This window comes from Elephantulus edwardii, unplaced genomic scaffold (genome assembly GCF_000299155.1).
Source record: "Elephantulus edwardii isolate Elephantulus edwardi_28Jun2011 unplaced genomic scaffold, EleEdw1.0 scaffold00184, whole genome shotgun sequence".
Lineage (NCBI taxonomy): Eukaryota > Metazoa > Chordata > Mammalia > Macroscelidea > Macroscelididae > Elephantulus > Elephantulus edwardii.
The window spans coordinates 6,304,542-6,323,839 of NW_006399934.1; the positions used below are offsets into that span (position 1 = coordinate 6,304,542).

The 19,298-nt window shown below is 39.7% G+C and overlaps 4 non-coding genes across 4 annotated transcripts; all 4 read left to right on the top strand.

Annotated features, from left to right (window-relative positions):
• The first annotated feature begins 7,083 nt into the window (after window positions 1-7,083).
• TRNAA-UGC lies at window positions 7,084-7,155 on the top strand. The gene has a single exon. It is a non-coding gene; the product is annotated as a tRNA-Ala (tRNA).
• A 1,273-nt stretch (window positions 7,156-8,428) lies between these two features.
• On the top strand, window positions 8,429-8,501 carry TRNAK-CUU. Its single transcript has one exon. It is a non-coding gene; the product is annotated as a tRNA-Lys (tRNA).
• Window positions 8,502-16,406: 7,905 nt separating this feature from the next.
• TRNAA-AGC lies at window positions 16,407-16,478 on the top strand. Its single transcript has one exon. It is a non-coding gene; the product is annotated as a tRNA-Ala (tRNA).
• A 1,935-nt stretch (window positions 16,479-18,413) lies between these two features.
• On the top strand, window positions 18,414-18,486 carry TRNAF-GAA. The gene has a single exon. It is a non-coding gene; the product is annotated as a tRNA-Phe (tRNA).
• Window positions 18,487-19,298: the final 812 nt, after the last annotated feature.

Sequence of the window (19,298 nt, forward strand, 5' to 3'; positions counted from 1 at the left end):
GCCGGAGAGGGAAGAAGAGAGAAAAAGATGTTATTCCTAGCCAAGAATGTGAAGAAAATGTTGATGTTGGGAGAGGAAGGGAATGTGATGGCTTTACTGCCATTTGCTTTCTTCTAGAGCCTCTCATGAATGTTGAGCAAAAATTTTTAAAATACGAAATTACTTGCTTGGTTGGTTGTTGTGGTTTTGTTTGTTTGGGTCCCCCCCCCCAACAAAAGTAATGGTATTTGGAATGTTTTGTAAAGGGTACAGTGATGTTGCAGGGATTTAAGTAAAAAGATTGAAGATATTCTTAAAATATTTCAAAAGCCTGATGATGTGCAACAATCATCTTAATAAAAACAATTCAGTAATAGAGTGAACTCAAGATACAAACGCAGTTTTCCTGATTGCAATGTACCCGATTCACACACCACACTCAAATATATGCATTCATGTAGTATGGTGATTCTTTTTCTACAGGACTTTGAAACATTTCCTGCAATTTGAGACATCATTTCTTATTATTAGAAAACACCCTTTCTCCCCCTCTTCCTCACGTGCACACCACTAAAGCAGAAATGAATGATAAATTCAACCCAAACTCACTAACATCAAGCCCACAATTCACAGTGGCCCCATAAGGCAAAGCATAGATCCGTTTGGTTTTGAGTTCAATCTTTATAGCAGGAATTCCACACCTCCTGGAGGGAGAAAGGCCTGCGAGTTCAAACTACTCCCTTCTGAGCACGTTAACCACCACGCCACCAGCGCTCCCTCTAAGGGCGGCAGCATCTGTCATATTGCAATTTCTTTCCCTAGTTAACGGAGTAGAACTGTTGCTTGGGGTTTTCTAGGCTGTGTTTTTCCAGAGCCCATCACGAGCTCTTCTCTCAGGGGCTGGAAAGGGTTTAACCTTGAGGACCTTCAGGTCAGCAACCTACATCTTAACCGTTAGGGCTCTTGCCTCGAAATTCAAGTTTTCTTGTTCCATTTTCTACATTTAAATAAAATATGTAAAACATGTATGAACACTAACAAGATGATTGCAGGGATGAATAAGAGATGATGAAGATTTGCAAGGAGATTAGTAGAATTTGCTAAAATCAGTAAGTACAGCTATAGAAACATAGAGTTTTCATGTTCTCATTTTTGGATGGAGGAATTTCATGCAGTCTTTTTGTCCTAAAAGCCTGAGAAATAGATCTTAAAGATATGCAGTTTTACACCGGTAGACAAAACTGACGAAACCCAGGATTGAATCAGGGACCTTTAGATCTTCAGTCTAACGTTCTCCCAAATGAGCTATTTCAGCTAGATAGGAAGTGTATTTGTCGTTTGGGCTTCAAAATATAACTCACCCTTTCTCTGCAAGCTTCTCCTTTTTGTGTGTGTTTCTTCCCCCTTTTCACAGGTTAGAGACATATCTCCCCCCCCCCCCCGCCTTTTATCTTAGGTTGCTTACAAAGTTTGTATACGTTGTGTTAGATCCTGTTTTGAAATAACCCGTCCATATTCGGGAGCCGGGTGGATGGTGGTCAGCGACTCAAACGCGCCCTCCTCTGGCAGAAAGAACTCATGTCTTCCTCTTAAGATCAATCACGGCCTTGAGCTGGATCAGCAAGGAGCACAAGACACTGGTTTGAGAAAACTACCCTTACTCAACATTATCCACTCATATAAAATTCTGTGGGTTTCGTTACCTCTCATTCGAGACAGTTTTTGGAGACTGTGAATGAGGAGGGGAAGGAGGGTATCAAAGAGCCCAGATCAAGAAACCAGGAAACAATTTTTCTGCTTGGGCGTTTCTGGCTCTTCCACGCTCCAAACACACTACGGGGATTTTGGATGACATGATGGAGCCTGTTCCTTCTCTCTTCTTGCAGTCTTCCTTTTCTGTCACTGAAAAGGTGACACTGAAAGGGGAGAGTCTGCAGGCTCCCTGCTTCGGAGAAGAAACAAGGAAGCATTTAAAGACAACCCCCCCACACAGAAAAAATGCATTTATTTCCGTATAAATAGGGCAAACGTGCTTTTTTTTTTTTTAAAAAAAAAAAACCAACATAAATTTACAGAAATATTGGGAATTGTAACAAGTAGAGGAGCGTGTTTCGAACCTTCTCAAGTACCTGCTTTCATTTACCCACAGCTAAAGAGAGAGAGAGGGAGTGAAAACTTTCCTTGAAATAGTAGACAATTCTAAGAAGTCTTGGTGGATCTCCCTTTCACCAACTGACAAGAATGACAGGCCATTTCAAATGCCACTCTTTCTTAAATCGCTTAACTACTCTTTTATGCTATTACACTGCGTGTCAGACCAACTATGTACTGTTTCTGCTCCTCGGACTTTTCTCCTCATTTATCAAAGTTCTGGAGATCAGGAGATATATCGCATTGGGCAAGATCGCTGTCAGGGACCTCTCCATATTGCGGAGGAGAAACGATGTTAGTCTGAGGACTTAGGTGCAAGTGATTCAAGCCATGATCTTTGCAATCACCAGACTGCACCCTCAACCACCTGGAAGAATTTCTAATGAAATTTGCTTTTTGTTAACTTTTCTAGTTCTTCCTAAGACGTTCTGGTGTCACGGTGGGTAAACTGGGCAGTTGCCACCCACAAGCCACACAGTAGAAAATAAGACAGATACTCTCACACCCAATGGAGGGTCTCGATGAATTGAAATTGCCTCCATGACAGTAAGTGGATTTGGATATCTCTTGCATCGGACAAGTCTGCAATCAAAGAATTCTCCAAATTACTGAGGAATAATGATGTCCGTTTTGAGACTAAGGTGTGCCTGATTCAGACCATTTTCTTGTCAATCACTTGCTATGCATCTGAGAGCTGTGTCATGAATAAGGATGAAGAATTGATGCCTTGCCCATCACTGTGTTGGAGAAGAGTCCTGAATATCCCATGGACTGCCAAAAGAACAAACAGATATATCTTGGAGAAAGTGCAATCAGAGGGCTCCTTAGAGGCAAGGCTGACAAAGTTTCATTTCACATACTTTGGGCATGTTCCTAGAAGAGGCTATTGTTGGAGAAGGACATCATAGAATATCAACAGAAGAGAGGAAGGCCCTAAACAAGATAAATTGACCGTGACTGCTGCAATGGGCTCAAGCATATTATGGATGGCAAGGATGGCACAGAATAGGACAAGGTTCAAATTTGTTGTTGACAGGGTTGCTATATGTCATACTCGACTCCATGACAGCTTTTTGTAAAGAAACTAGTTATAGCTTTTGGAGGAAAAAGAGACGGTGGATTATGAAAGGCCTCTAGATCTTTTGATTGCTCATCTATTACGGAGTCTTCTGCAATAAGGAATCTCTTCCTTTTCTACAGAGGAAATGCCCCTACCATGGTCTTCAAGCTTCCCTCTTACAAGACATCCACCTAGTTTAGGTCAAAAGACAAAAAATTTTGAATTCATGTTTTGGTTTGGATGGTCAGATTGCTTAGTTAAGGTGATCATTATATTCTGGGTCAAGTACTTAAGGGTACTCACTCATTGGGAAATGTCAAATAGTTCCATAAAAATGGGCAACTCTTCTGAAACTATAGGGACTGGTGGTGAAGGTCTTCTGCAAATGGAATGCCAATGGCTATCTTTTAGAGAGTAAAAAGTAGAGGTTATTGTTGTATTTTTACTCTCTAGTCAGAACCTACCCATAGTTGACCCTTCAGTGGATTTTCAGAGACAATAAATTGCATAGAAGGAGATTGTTCCTCCTTTTCCGTGAAGCAGCTGGTGGATTTGAACAGCATGCCTTTGGGACTGCTGTGCAGTATCTTACCAAATCCAAGACCTTGTACATGCTAAACAAGTGCTCTACCCATTAAGTTATACCCATTCATATAACATTCATTTGAGAATACTTTTCTTTAAGTCTTTGAGAATGGAGCAACCAAGTTCATTTTATGTTCAAGGAGAAGTGTACCTTAATGATAAGAGTACTTTTTCATGGTAGAGAGGATTGATATTCCAATCTGATTTTCCAGGGTTCCTCCATTTTCCTTCATTGTTCATGTGAATCTCAAGGCGATAGTCTTGTGCAAACTCTGTGATTACAATTTTCTGCACTCCTTTGATTTTTGGAAATACATTAGTCTTTTACATAGGCTAAAACAAATGAATAAAAGTATTTAAAGTATTTTTTTAGTATATTCTATACTTGAGTATAAATAACCCAATGGTGTTGAGACAATTCTGGTTCCATAACAAGCCTTCACCAGATTTCTGAGGCTGTAAGTTTTTACATGGAGGGACTGACCATGTTTCTCCTAGAGAGCAGCTGGTGAATCTGAACCTCCGACTTCTTGGTTAGCAGCCCAAACAGTATCATGCTGCAAGTATCATTGCTGTTGTTGCATCTCAAAAAGACAATGCAAATTATTATAATGAAAGGTGCTAGTTATAAACCAAACTCTAGAAACACATTTGGCATTTTTCAAGCTGAAAAAAATGAACAATTAATTGAAGGCTTGAGTTATCAACACTGAAGTATTCTATGGACAAAACCTTGAACGATGCAGAAAGCATCAAAAGATGATGAAAGCTTCACACCTATGTTTATCACAGCTTTGTTCACAATAGCAAAGAGTTGGAAACAACCTAAGTGCCCACCAACAAACGAATGGATACAAAAGCTGTGGTATATTCACACAATGGAATACTACACTGCATTGAAAAACAAGAAACTCATGCAATATTATTAAAAATGGGTGACCCTGGAGGACATTATGCTTAGTGAAGTATCTCAGTCACAAAAGGACAAATACTGCATAGTGCCACTATTGTAAAACAGGACTGACCTCGAGGTTGGGGGAAGACTGAGAAAGATGGGTTCAATAATGTATACAGCATTGAAGCAGATGAGGAAGAAAACTGTTTAAAAGGGATATGTGAGTAAGTGTTTTTGACATGACAGGAATCCAGAGTGAAGGCTGCATAGTGGAGTGGACCTGGGGGAGGGTTTGTAAAACAATGAAAGAATTTTTCATTTACTTTTCAAAGAGAAGAGAGAACTGGGGGAGGTGGAGGTTGGGCAGGGAGAAAAGTGCAACAATGAATGAATGAATGGAAAGCCAAAGTCTCTGGAAACTCATTAAAATTAATTTTTTAAAAAATAATAAAAAAAGATGGTGAAAGGAATACACAGAGTCACTGTTCCAAAAATAATTGGTCAACATGAACCATTTCAGGACGTAGCATATGATCAAGAACCAATAGTTTAAGTAAACCAGTATACAATAAAAATTTTATTTTTTTTATAAAAAGGAGGTGGGAAGGACCCATAGTCACTGTATGATGATAGAGAATTCAAGCTGGATTCAGAAAAGGCCATGGCATGAAGGATATTGCTGATGCCATTGATCTTGGCAGCCTAGGAGGTAATGAATTGGGCAAAGATTGATGATTAGAATTTACCAGGAAGATGGACAGTCTCTTATTGTAGAGATTTACAGCTTTGAAAGTTCATCATCAAGAAAACAAAGATTATCAACACTGGACCAACTGGCAGCATCAAAATAGATGAAGAAGAGATTGAGATTGTTGTTAACAGTTTCAGCTTGCCTGAGTCCATTCTTGCTAGCAGTAGCAGGAAATCAAAAGATGAATTATATTGGGAAAGTCAGCTGTCAAGGACCTCTTCGGAATACTGAGGAGTAATGATGTTAGTCTAGAGACTAAGGTGTGCCTCATTCAAGCAGTGATCTTTGCAATTACTTGCTATGCATCAGAGAGCTGGACAGTGAATAAGGACAATAGAAGAAAAACTGATCCCTTTGTGTTGTGGTGCCAGAGGAGAGTATTAAACATACCATCGACTGTCAAAAGAACAAATAGCTCTGTCTTGGAGAGAGTGAAATCAGGCTGCTCCTTGGAGGCAAGGATTTTGAAGCTCCATCTCACATACTTTGGGCATGTGGTCAAAAGGGACCAGTCCTTAGAGAAGGACATCATGCTTCAAAAGATCGATGGACAGCATAGGAGAAGACACTAAGTGAGATGGACCGACATGGTATCTGGGGTAATGAGGGTAGGTGTGCCAGAGACAGTGAGACTGGTTTAGAATAGGACAGGGTTCAGAGCTATTGTATATATAGGATCTCTATGAGTCACAAGCTACTCGACAGCATATAGCAACATCCACAGTGCAAGGGGGGCTATAGGTTGGGGCTGACTGGACGGCAGTAGACTTAATTTTTGATGGTTTTGTATTTTAAACAAACAACATGATTGGGAAAGAAGAAAAAGAATTTATCCAAATAAATGTTTGTAATGGTACTCTGGGTGAACTGAAGGTAGGAAAAATGCCAAAGAAATAATAAATTCTTCACAGCAGAGTGTGTTTGTTTTAAATAAACACTAGAAAATTCTAATCAGATATGACTGGTTACATGAGAAACAACAATAGGAATGGGTGTTGTCTTACAGTGAAAGAGCCTAGATGTCTGTGAAATACTAACTTTTGGGTTTTTTGGCAACTAATAATTTTTATTTTAATACTTCCATATCATTCACACACACACACACACAGAGATAGATAACTGTATATATGTAACTTCTTTGATAGTGTCATGTAACTGATGTTTCCTGAAATAATTTTATTTTAAAAATAGAAAAGAAAATTGGTTGATTTGCAGAACCTAAAGAAATTGAATAGCACGAAATGGAAATTCAACATGTGTGGACAATTCATATAAATCAAGTTTTGTTTTAATTTCATCTTTCAGGATTGCCATAACTCTAGCCTCCTGAAAGTAATCGTTCTGGGGTCTCACGTCCACCCTTTAATTCACTTGGAATCCTCTATCTTCTTAGTGCTAGTTTAGACTTTAGATTGGAAAGGAAGTGAGAGAATCCAGACTTTTTCTTAGCTCCCTCAGACATACATGACTAGTGGTAATCAAAATAATTGAGATTGAGTTTGTAATCCTATACTCGAAAAACTCCATATCCTTACCTCTGGTTCCTAAATTCTTCCTGAAAAGCAGCTGCTGGTACTGCTCAGCGGTCTTGAGCAAACTCCCAGGATTGTGTCTCAGAAAGGAGTGCTTGATGCTCAAGTCTCTGCTTAGGCGTTAACAGTGGGGGGTGTAGCTCAGTGGTAAACCTCATGCTTTGCATGTATGAGGTCCCGGGTTCGGTCCCCGGCACCTCCAAGGCGTGGGTTTCTTTTTTTTTTTTTTCTTTCCTCTTTTCTTTCTTTCTGTTGTTCTGTTTTGTTTTTTCTGCACCCTCTCTATCCCACATTATTATGGAAGAAGTGTAGCCAGGTGATCCTTAGAAACAAGAAAGGTGCTCCTTAGAAGTAAGAACGGTGAAACTTTGTCTAACATACTTTGTTGTAAGGAGGGAGCCAGTCCTGAGATGAGGACATCGTGCTGGAAAAGGTAGAGAATAAGAGACAAATAAGAAGAACCTCAACACGATGGAGTGACACAGTGACTGTAAAAATGGGTTCAAACATGGAAGAGATTGGCAGGATTTGCTGCTCAGTGTCGTTATGAGTGTGACTCACAGTGACCCTATGAATAACAGACCTGAACCTTGTTGTCCTATCCTGGGCCAGCCTCACAATCTCTGACACATTTGAGCCCGTTACTGCAGACACTGTGTCAATCCAACTTGTGGAGGGTCTTTCTCGCTTTCACTGACCGTCCACCTTCCCAAGCGTGATGTCCTTCTCCAAGCAATAGCCTGTTTTGGCAATATGATCAAAGTATGTGAGATGAAGCGTCATCGTTCTTTTTTTGTTTTGTGTTTAATGTTTCACCACTTCACACTTTTTTTCTCTAAAGAGCTCTCTGGCTGCACTGGCCTCAAGACATACCTAGTCCTTCTTTTGGCTGTCCATTCAGTACTCTTCTCCAATACAACAGCTCAGAGACAATAATTCGTCTTCCATTATCCTTCTTTGACTTAAATATCATTTAGCAGTGTGTCGCGTAATTTCCAAGTTAAAAGACTTCTTTTTACCTGTTGTTGTTGATTGCCGTCTGGTCGAGCTCGACTCATAGCGATCCTATGAGCAAAAAGCCTGAAGCCTTTTCATAACTATCGTCATTTATCAAAGTTCATAAAGTTTCCAGAGGCATGTTGTTTAGGAAGTGGATGCCACTCTTGCTTCCAGTGCCCCCCCCCCATAACTTGCATATAGTTGTATTTCATTGTTAAATTGATGCGTGTGTAACATTGTTCCTGTTGTTAGGTGTCACCCAGTCGATTATGACTAACAGCAACTCTGAGCAGATCGGAACCCTGCCCTATCCTGCTCTATTGTCACAGTATCCGTCATGCTCCAACCCACGGTTGTAATCACAGTGTGACTAAGCTCTGCTTTGTGCCTTTCGCAGCATAAACTTTTCCTAAAAGTGACTTCACTTAACGTCAGCAAAGTATGTGGCATGGTGTTTCAGCCGCTTTGTCAGTGTAGCCCGGCTAGCTCAGTCGGTAGAGCATGAGACTCTTAATCTCAGGGTCGTGGGTTCGAGCCCCACGTTGGGCGTTTCTTTACTCCCGTCAGCAGCTTTACCGAAAGTGCCAGAAATCTTCCAATGAGTTGGATGTGCAGCTCTGAGTTGATTCTGACTTAGAGTGAGAGAAATCTCTAACTTCATTATTCTTTTGTTGGCTGTAGGGATAGCTTTATTTAATTTCTGATGCTGGTACTTTGTGTTTGCTTACTTTTTCTGGATACTCCAGTCTTGGTTGAGATTTGTCCATTTTTATTCATCTTCCTCTCTTTCGCTTCCCTGACACCTCCATTTTCTTCAAATTTCACCATTTAATTAAATTTTTAAGATATTTCTTCCCCCCTCCTCCTGCTACATTCTTTCTCTCTCTCGTTTTCCCTTTCCCAAACAGGAAACTAACTTTCGTACTTAACTACGTATTGCTGTTCAGTTTCCACTGAGCGTTTACCGGTCTCAGCCAATGGACAGAGATTACAAAGACCCCCACTATACAACTCCTCGACCCGAATTGATTAACCCGTTTATCTTTAATTCTACTGCTCAGCGTTATTAATAAAGCAAGCAAGAAAGTATAAGGACAGAAAGATACAATCCTAGGGCTTCAATTTCTCTTAGTTTCTTTAGTTTTCTGAACCATGAATAGTTGGAAGACACTACAAAACAATGTTGTTATTACGTACAGTCGACCAATAGCTGACCTTCCAGTGGTTTTCAGAGGCAGCAAAACCACTCAGGAGGACCGCCCATCTCGCTTCCGCTGAAGAGATGATGGAGTCGAACTGAAGTTCTAGTCCTGACAGTGCAGCCCCTTAGTAACTCACTAGGCCACTGACACAAGGAACTGACTTTTCGTCAGTGTGGGCCTTGAACCAGATGAGAGTTCTTTGCATCAGAAGAGGGCCGTGAAAAATGTACAGTGTCAGCCTACCCCGGACCTGCTGAACTAGGACCAACATTTTAACAGAATTTTCATAGATTATTTGTGCCTTAAAACTAGGTAAACACTGATTTAAGTACTATGACATGGATTACAGAGGGTACATATAAAAAATAGTTGGCTGGATTTCCCCCCTCCCCGTTTCCTATCCTAGAGGAAATTATTTGTAAAATGTTTCTATTTTTGAGTCATTTTTGAAATTGTGTTATTATCACTGAGGCTTCGCCCATTCACAATAATATGGTGTTTCCTAATATTTTAAACCAACAGACAAAATCAAATTTGGCGTAAAGTTTCCTTTTTCCTAATCTAAAAGACTGTGCTATCTTTTTCTTTTCATCTCTGTTCTGCAACTGTTTAAAAATAGGATTTTTTTTTTTTTTTTGGTTAGGTGACATCAAGACTCACAGCTACCCTATGTATAATAGACCAAAATCCTGCCAGATTCTGCTCCATCGACACAACCTCCACTCTGCTTAACAGATAGTAATCACTTCAAAACTCTTAGCGGTCTCTCCCTCACCAGCTGCCTCCAAATCTTCAGAAACTTTTGCGTTAATCACTCCTCCATTGCATTCTAAACTCTGTATTAGATTTTGAAGACCTAAAATGCCTTTAAGCTTTTATAAAGTGTGGACAAAAACTTCCTCAGGTTCTGATTTACTTCTTGAAAGATAGATTCACAGCTAGTCCTAGGAGTCATTTTCACAGCTAGTCTTATAAGTCATACTGTTTTTAGTGTAGAAACGGATCATTTGGGTTTTTTTCTTTTATTTTTAAAAAATTTTATTTTTTGTGTGTCTGTGTACTGTCAAATCGGATCTGACTGATACAGGAGGAGATTGTCCCTCCTTCTCCAGCAGAGCATCTGCTGTTATATGCCATTGAGTCACCAGTGACTCATAGCAACTTGGAGCAAAACATCAGTATCTGTCGTTTCTATTACTATGAATATTACTGTTTCATAATGTCTGTTTCCCACTTGCATCAAGGTCATACAAGTTGCAAAAGAAAAATAGCCTAAAATAACACTGAATCATTCCCACTGTTTTCTCTATTATATTTGAAGTTGGACCCAAAGACAAATATTTAGTTAGCTATAGACTCTTCCAAAGAGGTTTATGTTTGTACTTAAGGCAGGGGGGGGGGAAGAAGTACAAAAGCCAAGAATTTAGAGTGAGAAAGCCACAGGAAATATAGAATGGAGATATGGGGGAAAATATACAACTGAAAATAAGTAATATATGCTAGACTGAAGAGCTTCTTTAAGAGCAAAGCAGTGCTTAACTTTGGCCCAGAAAAAGGATGACTTATTTTAAGATTCAATGGAGGCTAACTTGGGAAATTTGCCAGTGTTTTGTTTGAATATTCTATTCTTCAACAAGCTCATCTTTTGTATAGCTTTCTCCAGGGAGAAATTAAATATCAAGAAATTGGCGAGGGGAAGGGAATATAGGTAATGTAGCATTTGATTGGGACTATTGAGTTGTGGTGCTGGAGAAGTGTATTGAACACACACCATGGATTGCCAAGAGAGAAAATAAGTCTGTCGTAGAGATGGTGAAACCAAATATCTCTTCTGGAGGCAAGGATTTTGAAGCTCCATCTCACATACTTTGGGCATGTGGCCAGCAAGGACTTGGAGCAGAACATCATGTTTGGAAGGATAGAAGGAGGAGGAGAGGAAGACCCCAGATGAGATGGATTAATACAGTATACAGTAACTGGGGGAGGGGGGGAGGTGTGTAACAGGATTAGGTGCGTCGGAGTCAGTGAGGCTGACTCAAGACAGAACAGGGTTCAGAGCTGTTGTACATAGGGTCGCTATGAGTCACAGGTGACTCAATGGCATATAACAACAATGACAGCAAAGTTGGACAATGCATAAGGAAGACCAAAGAAAAATTCATATACTTGAACTGTAATGTTGTTGAAGAATATTGAATATACCATATGTTACCAAAAGAGTAAATAAATTTAAAAAATTAATAAAAAGTAAAATTTTAAAAGTTTTAGAAGTGCTGCCAAGGTACTCCTTAGATGCAAAAAAGATGTAGCTTCTTCTCACACACTTTGGGTATGTTGTCTGGAGGGCCCAGAGTCTGAAGAAGAACATCAATTTGAGAAAAATAGAGAGTCAATGAGAGGGAGGAAGACAGTCAGGGAGATGGCTTGACCTGGTGACTGCAACAATGGGCTTGAGCCTGGTGGGGACTATGAGGATAGTGTAGAATCAGATATGCTTCCATTTATATTTCATAGAATCACTCTGAGTCATAGTCATCTCAGTAGCACCTAACAACAACACTGGTGGCAAAAGGACATGGAAACATAAACTTTACTCACTAGTCCATAAAGTCATTATAACTCAAAAGATGACGCATTGAATTTTTAAAAAAAACTTATTAATTCTTGAAAAGGAATTGCTTAATCCTCTAGTGTATGATTCAGGAACAGTTTCAGTACAAGCAATTATAGTAAAACTTTCTATTATAGAAGACAGGGCAAGTCCCTGGGCAAAACTAAACCACCCTGTTCATGTCAACAAATTGAGGCCGACCAAGATGAGAGATTAAAATGAAAGAGAAATGAAAATCATGTGTGTGAGTCAAAATCACAGAGCAGTGTGTAAACATTCTTTACATGAAAACCATGATTTCACTCTTCTATTCTTCAAAATGGCACCAGATAATTTGCAATCTTCTCCCTGGTTCTAGACGAATTAGAATGGCGCTTCACATAGCTGCAGATTTCCTAAATAATAGTCTATATTGGGTATGAGTAGGTGTTATGATCTGAGATAACGGCTAATTTGGAACACATCTTATTACTACTTCCTCATGTATGCTGTTGTTATTGTTAGTGCCATTGAGTCAAGTATGACTCATTGTGACCCTATGAACAACAGATCTGAACTTTGTTCAATCCTGTGCTATTCTTAAAATCTCTGACACCCTCAAGCCCATTGCTGTAGTTACTGTGCCATCTAGTCAACTGTCTTCCTTTTCTTTGTCATTCCTCCACCTTCCCAAAAATGATGTCCCTCTCCAAACAATAGTCCCTTCTAGCAACATGCCCAAAGTATGTGAGATGAAGCTTCATCATTTCTGCCTCCAAAGAGTATTCTGGCTTCTCCCTCTCCAAGACATATCTGTTTGTTTGTTTTGGTAGTTCATAAGACCTTCAGGACTCTTCTCCAACACCACAGCTCAAAGGCACCAAATCTTCTTTTGACATTCTTATTAATTGTCTAGCTCTCAGATGTATAGCAAGTGATTGAAAAACTATTGCCTGAGTCAGGCGCACCTTAATCCTCAGACTGACATCATTGCTTTGCAATAATTTGGGGAGGTCCCAGACTACAGACTTTGCCAGTGCAATACATCTCTGAATCTTTTGACTGCTAATATCAAGTGTATTAATTGTGCATCCAAGTAGATATTTAATAACATTGTCTCCACGTCATCAATTCTGAATGTTGTTACAGGACAATTAATATACAACCCTCAAGATGTTTAGAATATTTTGTGACAAAAAAAAAATAAACTTCTTATAAAGAACTTCTGATAATCTCATTGGCATCCAGGATTCACCAGGTATAATTTGAAGGATAACCACTCAATGATTCCGGAATTACAGTTGTGTGTTCACACTTCCAGACTACCCACTCACCCTCTCCTCTCTTACACACATTTTCACACACACACACATTCCTCCTACACCTGGGCTTGCATTTTTGTGAACCACACTTCTCTAGTGTTCAACTTCAATAAAAACTGCCACTTGTATCAGTTTCTTATCTTCTAGAGAACCAGCAGCAAACTGAGGAGAAAACTCTCCTAAATCAATTAGGTTATCTCAGTGTCAAAAGAAGTTTAACTTATATTTACTTTCACTTGTTACTAGGATTCTGGAGCCTTAGTGAAATGAAACTCTTTGGGTCTTCATGGAAGTTTTAAGATCACAATGATAATCTGTGTGAATTCAGAGTTCAACCCCAAGAATAAGGTGTTTTTTTTTCTTTGTTTCTAAAAATTATCATTAAATGTATTCCTGATAGTCAAATCCGACAGAACACTTCCCAGCTCTCATTCTACTTACTTCTAATTCATGTATGTCTTCTGATTATTCCTACCCCTAAATATTCTGCCCAGAGCATGGGGCTGAGTTCACTGTGCTACATGGCAGACAGCGTCCGGTAGATGGAATTGTTACAGTGCCATTTTCTCATTGTATGTGAAATCTTCTCTTGTCTCTTTATTGAAGACTTGTGATTGTATTTAAGGCCAACCCTGATAGTCCAGGATAATACCTTCATTTCAAAACCTTAAATCTAATTACACCTACAAAGACATTTTTTCCACTGTTGTTAGATACTGTTGAGTATGACTCATAGCAACACTATGAATAAAACATCTGAACCCTGTTCTATACTGCACCATCCTCACACTTCCTGACACACAAGAGCCCATTGCAGCAGACACTGTATCAATCCACCTGGTTGAGGGTCTTCTTCTCCTTCACCAACCCTCCACCCTTCTCAACATCATGTCTTTTTAGGTTCTAGGAATAGCACTTCCTAGCAACATGTCAAAGTATGTGAGACGAAGCCTCATCATTCTTGTCTCCAAAGAGCACTCTGGCTGCACCATCTCCAAGACAGATCTGTTCGTTCTTTTGGCCATACACGAGGTGTTCAGTGTTCCAATACCATAGCTCAAAGGCATCAATTTTTTTTTCTGCAATCCTTATTAATTGTCCAGCTGTCAGATGCATAGCCAGTTGGAAAGACTATGACCTGAATGAGATGCACCTTAGTCTTCAGATGGATATTATTCCTCCTCAATAATTTGGAAAGGACCATAACTGCAGATTTTACCAATGCAACACAACTCCTTATTTCCTGACTGCTGGTACCAAGGGTGTTAATTGTGGATCCAAGCAAGATGAAGCTGTTGACAGTTTCAGTCTCCTCTCCATTCATCATGATGCTGAAGGTTACATTTATAGAGTCCAGAGATTGGGAACTGACATCTTAAGAAACCATTACTCAGCAACGTTCAGCCTATCAAGCATAGGATCATCTCAGATCAAAAGAAGGCAGGCAATGTATTAGCAAATTATCCATCATGGATTCTATTTTTCACTGTAAAGAAAGAAAAACAGAAAAAGGAGAAACAACAGCAGCAACAAAGGCAAATGACAATTATGTCTGGAGACCTGAGGAAAAATACGTTAGATTCTTTTGATCTGACATTCTTAAAACAAGGAATCCATCCTTGGACTCAACTCTACTTATCTCGTTCTTCTACTACCTATACAGTCTGAATTAACACTAATAAGATAGCGGATTCTAGGTGAATTTGTGGGTGGATGCGAGGCCACAGACTGACAGCTTCTCGGGGGGGGGGTGTCCTGGTAATCTTAACAGTTTAAAAACAAAACAACTAAAATAGGCAAAACAAAACTAGATTTCAATGTCTTTGTCTACCCATGCTAAATTTCTACGTCATGCTCTTCCATTTCCTTATGGATTGTCACTCATTCAATTTTTTTCCTCAACTTCTAAATAAAAATTGTGTCAGGTAAAATCAGTCAGCATAAAACACAAGACTATGAAAGCAGTGGATATGTGTTGTTGTTATGTGCCACTGAGTCAAGCAAGCACAACTCATAGTGACCTATGAACAACATATCTAAATGCTGTCCTATCCTGTGCCATCCTCACCATCTCTGACACATTTAAGCCATTGCTGCAGTCACTGTGTCTACCCATTTCATTGAGGGTCTCCTCCTTAGTTGATCCTTCACCTTTCCAAGCATGACGTCCCTCTCCAATGTAGAGCTTCTCCTAGCTACATGCCCAAAATACCTGAGAAGAAACATCACCATCTTTACCTCCAAGGAGTACTCTGGCTGCACTTTCTCCAAGACATGTCTGTACATTCTTTTTGCAGTCCAAGGGCTATTCAGTTCTCTTTTCCAACATCACAGTTCAAATAGAAACTGTGGTGTTGGAAAAGAGTACTGAATATCTCACGGACTGCCAAAAGACAAAAGAGACATGCCTTGGAGAAGGCACAGCCAAAATGTTCCTTGGAAGCAAAGGTGATCAAGCTTCGTCTCACATACCTTGCACATATTGCTAAACGTTATTCCTCGGAGCGGGACATCATGCTTGGCAAGGTGGAGGAAGGACGAAGGAGAGAAAGACCATAACCAGATGGATTGCTACAATGATTGCAGCGATGACCTCTAGTATGTCAGAGTTTGACACAATATAGAATAGGGTTCAGATCTTTGTTCATATAATCTTTATGAGTTCTATTCGACTAGATGGCACTTAAGCACAACAATTTTTACCAAATTATAAGCAGTCCTGTTGACAAAACATGACATGAGGGTTGCTAACTGAAAAGTTCGAGGTTCAAATTCACTAACTATTGCGTGGGAGCCACGTGGTCAATCTCTTTGTGTAGTAATTTACAGCCTTGGAAACCCAGTAGAGACTCATTACGAAGTTGGAATTGCCTCTTCAACACTGGGTTATTTACACTCAATTTTAAAGTATTTTCACATGCAATTTAAACAATCAGGTTTGTGTCTCTTTCCTATGTAAAAGCGAATGCAATTTCCAAGACTCACTCAAAAGAGTGCAGAAATTTATATTCAGAGAGGTTGTGAGAGAATATAAACTTCATGGATTAAAAAAAAATGGAATGAGGGAGCTCTGGGAAATCGGGTAGAAAAGAAAATAAACTGTCTCCACCATGTATTTTTTTAAAGATTTTATTGTTTGTGAAATTGGGCTTCGAAGATTTGAGTATGATTTTTCCTATGACCTTTATGAATAATAAAAATTCAATGCTACAAATGTTTGATTTTCAAATAAAAGTCATAATATTGTTAAAAAAAACCCCTTCTCCTTCAATATAAAATCAACTTGGTACTTTTGTCCTGAAAGACTCACAAAAATATATTCGGCAGACAACATAGTAGTGGGGGTATAGCTCAGTGGTAGAGCGCGTGCTTAGCATGCACGAGGCCCTGGGTTCGATCCCCAGTACCTCCAGTTTTATTTCAAAACAAGTCACTTCCTGGATTCCACTCGCGAAAGATTTTACCACCAGTCCATATAATTGCAGAATAGGTGCCCATTTTAAGGGAGCAGTCCACGTTTCCCTATGAGTACTCTTAAGAACTTGGCCCAGAAAATAATAATCACCTTGGTTAATCAATGTGAGTTTGGCCATCCCAAGTAGAATATGAATTTTTAAAAGTCTTTGTCTTGCGATGTGACAGCATTAAAGAATAGAGATTTAAGGAAGAGTGCGATTTGAGGTAGTGGAGTGTCATTCTCGCCAACTGTCAGATGCACCAAGACTTCACAGAAATGTGTCTATTATTTCAGAGAGGGGTTCACCCCCTCTATAGTGGGAAGGATCTGGTTCATTGGAAGCGGGTCTTTAAGAAAGTTTGAAACACACTCCTCTGCTTGTTAACATTTCTCAACTTTATGACATTTTCTCCAATGAAAGACACACTTAGTTTACACACACAGAAATAAGCGCATTTAGTAGGTTGTCTTTAAACGTTTCCTCTTTACTTCTCTGAAGCAAGAAGCCTGCAGTCACTCAATAATCCCTGTCCCCTTTCAGCATCACCTTTTCAGTGAATGAAAAGGAAGACTGTAAGACGAGATAAGGACATCCCCTTAGTGTTCTGAGAAGTGTTTGGAGCATATCTCGACTCTTTCATGTTTCATTCCCTCCTTCCCCTCCTCTTCCACCTTATCCCCGTCTCCAAAAATGGGATCGCATTTTTCAGACACGAATCTATATGAGTACAAGGAAGAACGGTTAATACCACAATCATTCAAATACATGTATCAACAACTAGAGCCAAAGAGGAGGAAATAGATGATTTCCACCAACTCTTACAGTAAAAAAATCGACTGAACACGCAACCAAGATGCATTAATAATAATAACACGTGATTGGAATGCAAAAGTTGGGAACAGCGAAGAAGTATCAGTAGTCGGAAAACATGGACTTACTTGGTGACGGAAATGCGGTTGAAGATAGAATGATAGAATTTTGCACAATCAATGATCTATTCGTTGCAAATACTTACTATTATAAGAATGATAAACTAGCGACTATACATATGAACTTCACTTGATGGTCCGCATAGGAAACAGATCAATTACATCTGTGGAAAGAATCGTCGGAGAAGCTCAATATCAGCTTTGAAAACTAGGCCAGGTGCTGATCGTGGAACAGACCAGACCGTCAACTACTCAAAACTAAGTTCAAATTAAAGCTAAAGCTAATTAAATCAAACCCACAAGAATAAAAATTTTACCTTGAGTCTATCCCTCCTGAATTTAAAACTCTTCTCAGAAACAGGTTTGAGGCCTTGAACACTGATAAACTAGGACTAGATGAGCTGTGAGAGGATATCAATAAGAGGAGGAAGAAAAGACCAAGGTGTTGGAAGAGATTCTGAATATATTGCACTAGAGCTCAAGAAGCCAAAGAAAGGGAAGACAACAAGCAGCTACCGGAGCTGAACAAATTTCAAAGGGCAGCTTCGGAAGCCAAAGAAGAGTATTATAACGAAATATGCAAAGAGAGACGACCTCGCTCCACATTTCTTAAATTGAAGGAACTGAGGAATAAATTTAAGCCTCGAGTTGCAAAACTTAAGGATTCTATGGGCAGAATAGTTTTAAGTAAGTGAGTGGATAATATCAACTGGATTATTTTCCAAAACCAGTACCTTGTGGACTCCAAGTAGCTCCATGTTGATCCAGTTCCCAAGACTGTGACTGATCTTAAAGGAAGATGGATTTCTTCGGTCCAGAGCAGGCACATTTGAGCCGCTGACCATCACTAACCTCCCAGGCTCCCAAATACAGACAGGATATTTCAAAACAGGAGAACCTTGTGAAGATTAAAGAGGAGTGATACACTGAAGAACAAGTGATATAGCTTTCCTCCACGTGGCCGAAATAGCTCAGTTGGGAGAGCGTTAGACTGAAGATCTAAAGGTCCCTGGTTCGATCCCGGGTTTCGGCAGTTTTGTCTTTCTTAGGTGCAACGCATAGTGACCCAACAGACAGTAGATCTGACTCCTGTGCTATCCTCACAATCCCTTACATACTTGACCCCTTTGCTGCAGTCACTGCTATAATCCATCTGGTAAGGTTCTTCTTTCCTCTCTTTTGCCTCCCTCCAACCCGTCGAATCATGATGTCCCTTCTTCTCCAAGGAATGGCCTCTCCTTGCAGCATGCCCAATGTATATGAGACAAAATTTTATCATATTTGCCTCCAAGAAACACTCTGGCTGCACTTCCTCCAAGACATGTTTGTTCTTTTGGCAGTCCATGGGATATTCAGTGCTATTCTCTGACACTACAGTTCAAAGGCATCAGCCATTTTTCTATCATCTTTATTCATTGTCTAGTTCTCAGATGCATAGACCTTTACAAGGATTTCCATAGTTGGCGGGAAATCTTTTCTATTTCTCTTTAATGTATGCATCCAGTATTGCTAGAGATTGCCATTCAATACTATTGTGTATTTAACAAACATTGGCTTGCTGTATTTTCATTTTTATATCCTTAAAAAAATACAGGATCAAAACGTTGTTTAGCAATATGTTGTTTAATTTCCAAGTTAGAAGCCCTTTTCATTCCTTGGTCAAACTGTCAGAGTTATGGGTGTAGTGTCGTTCCTGTTGTTAAAGTGCTGTCCAGGCCACTGCGACTCATTGTTGTTATGTGCCATCGAGTCACTTGCGACTCATAGCGACCCTATGTACAACAGCCCTAAACTCTGCTCTGTCCTGTGCCAATCGCACTGTCTCTGATTATCCCAGTTACTGAA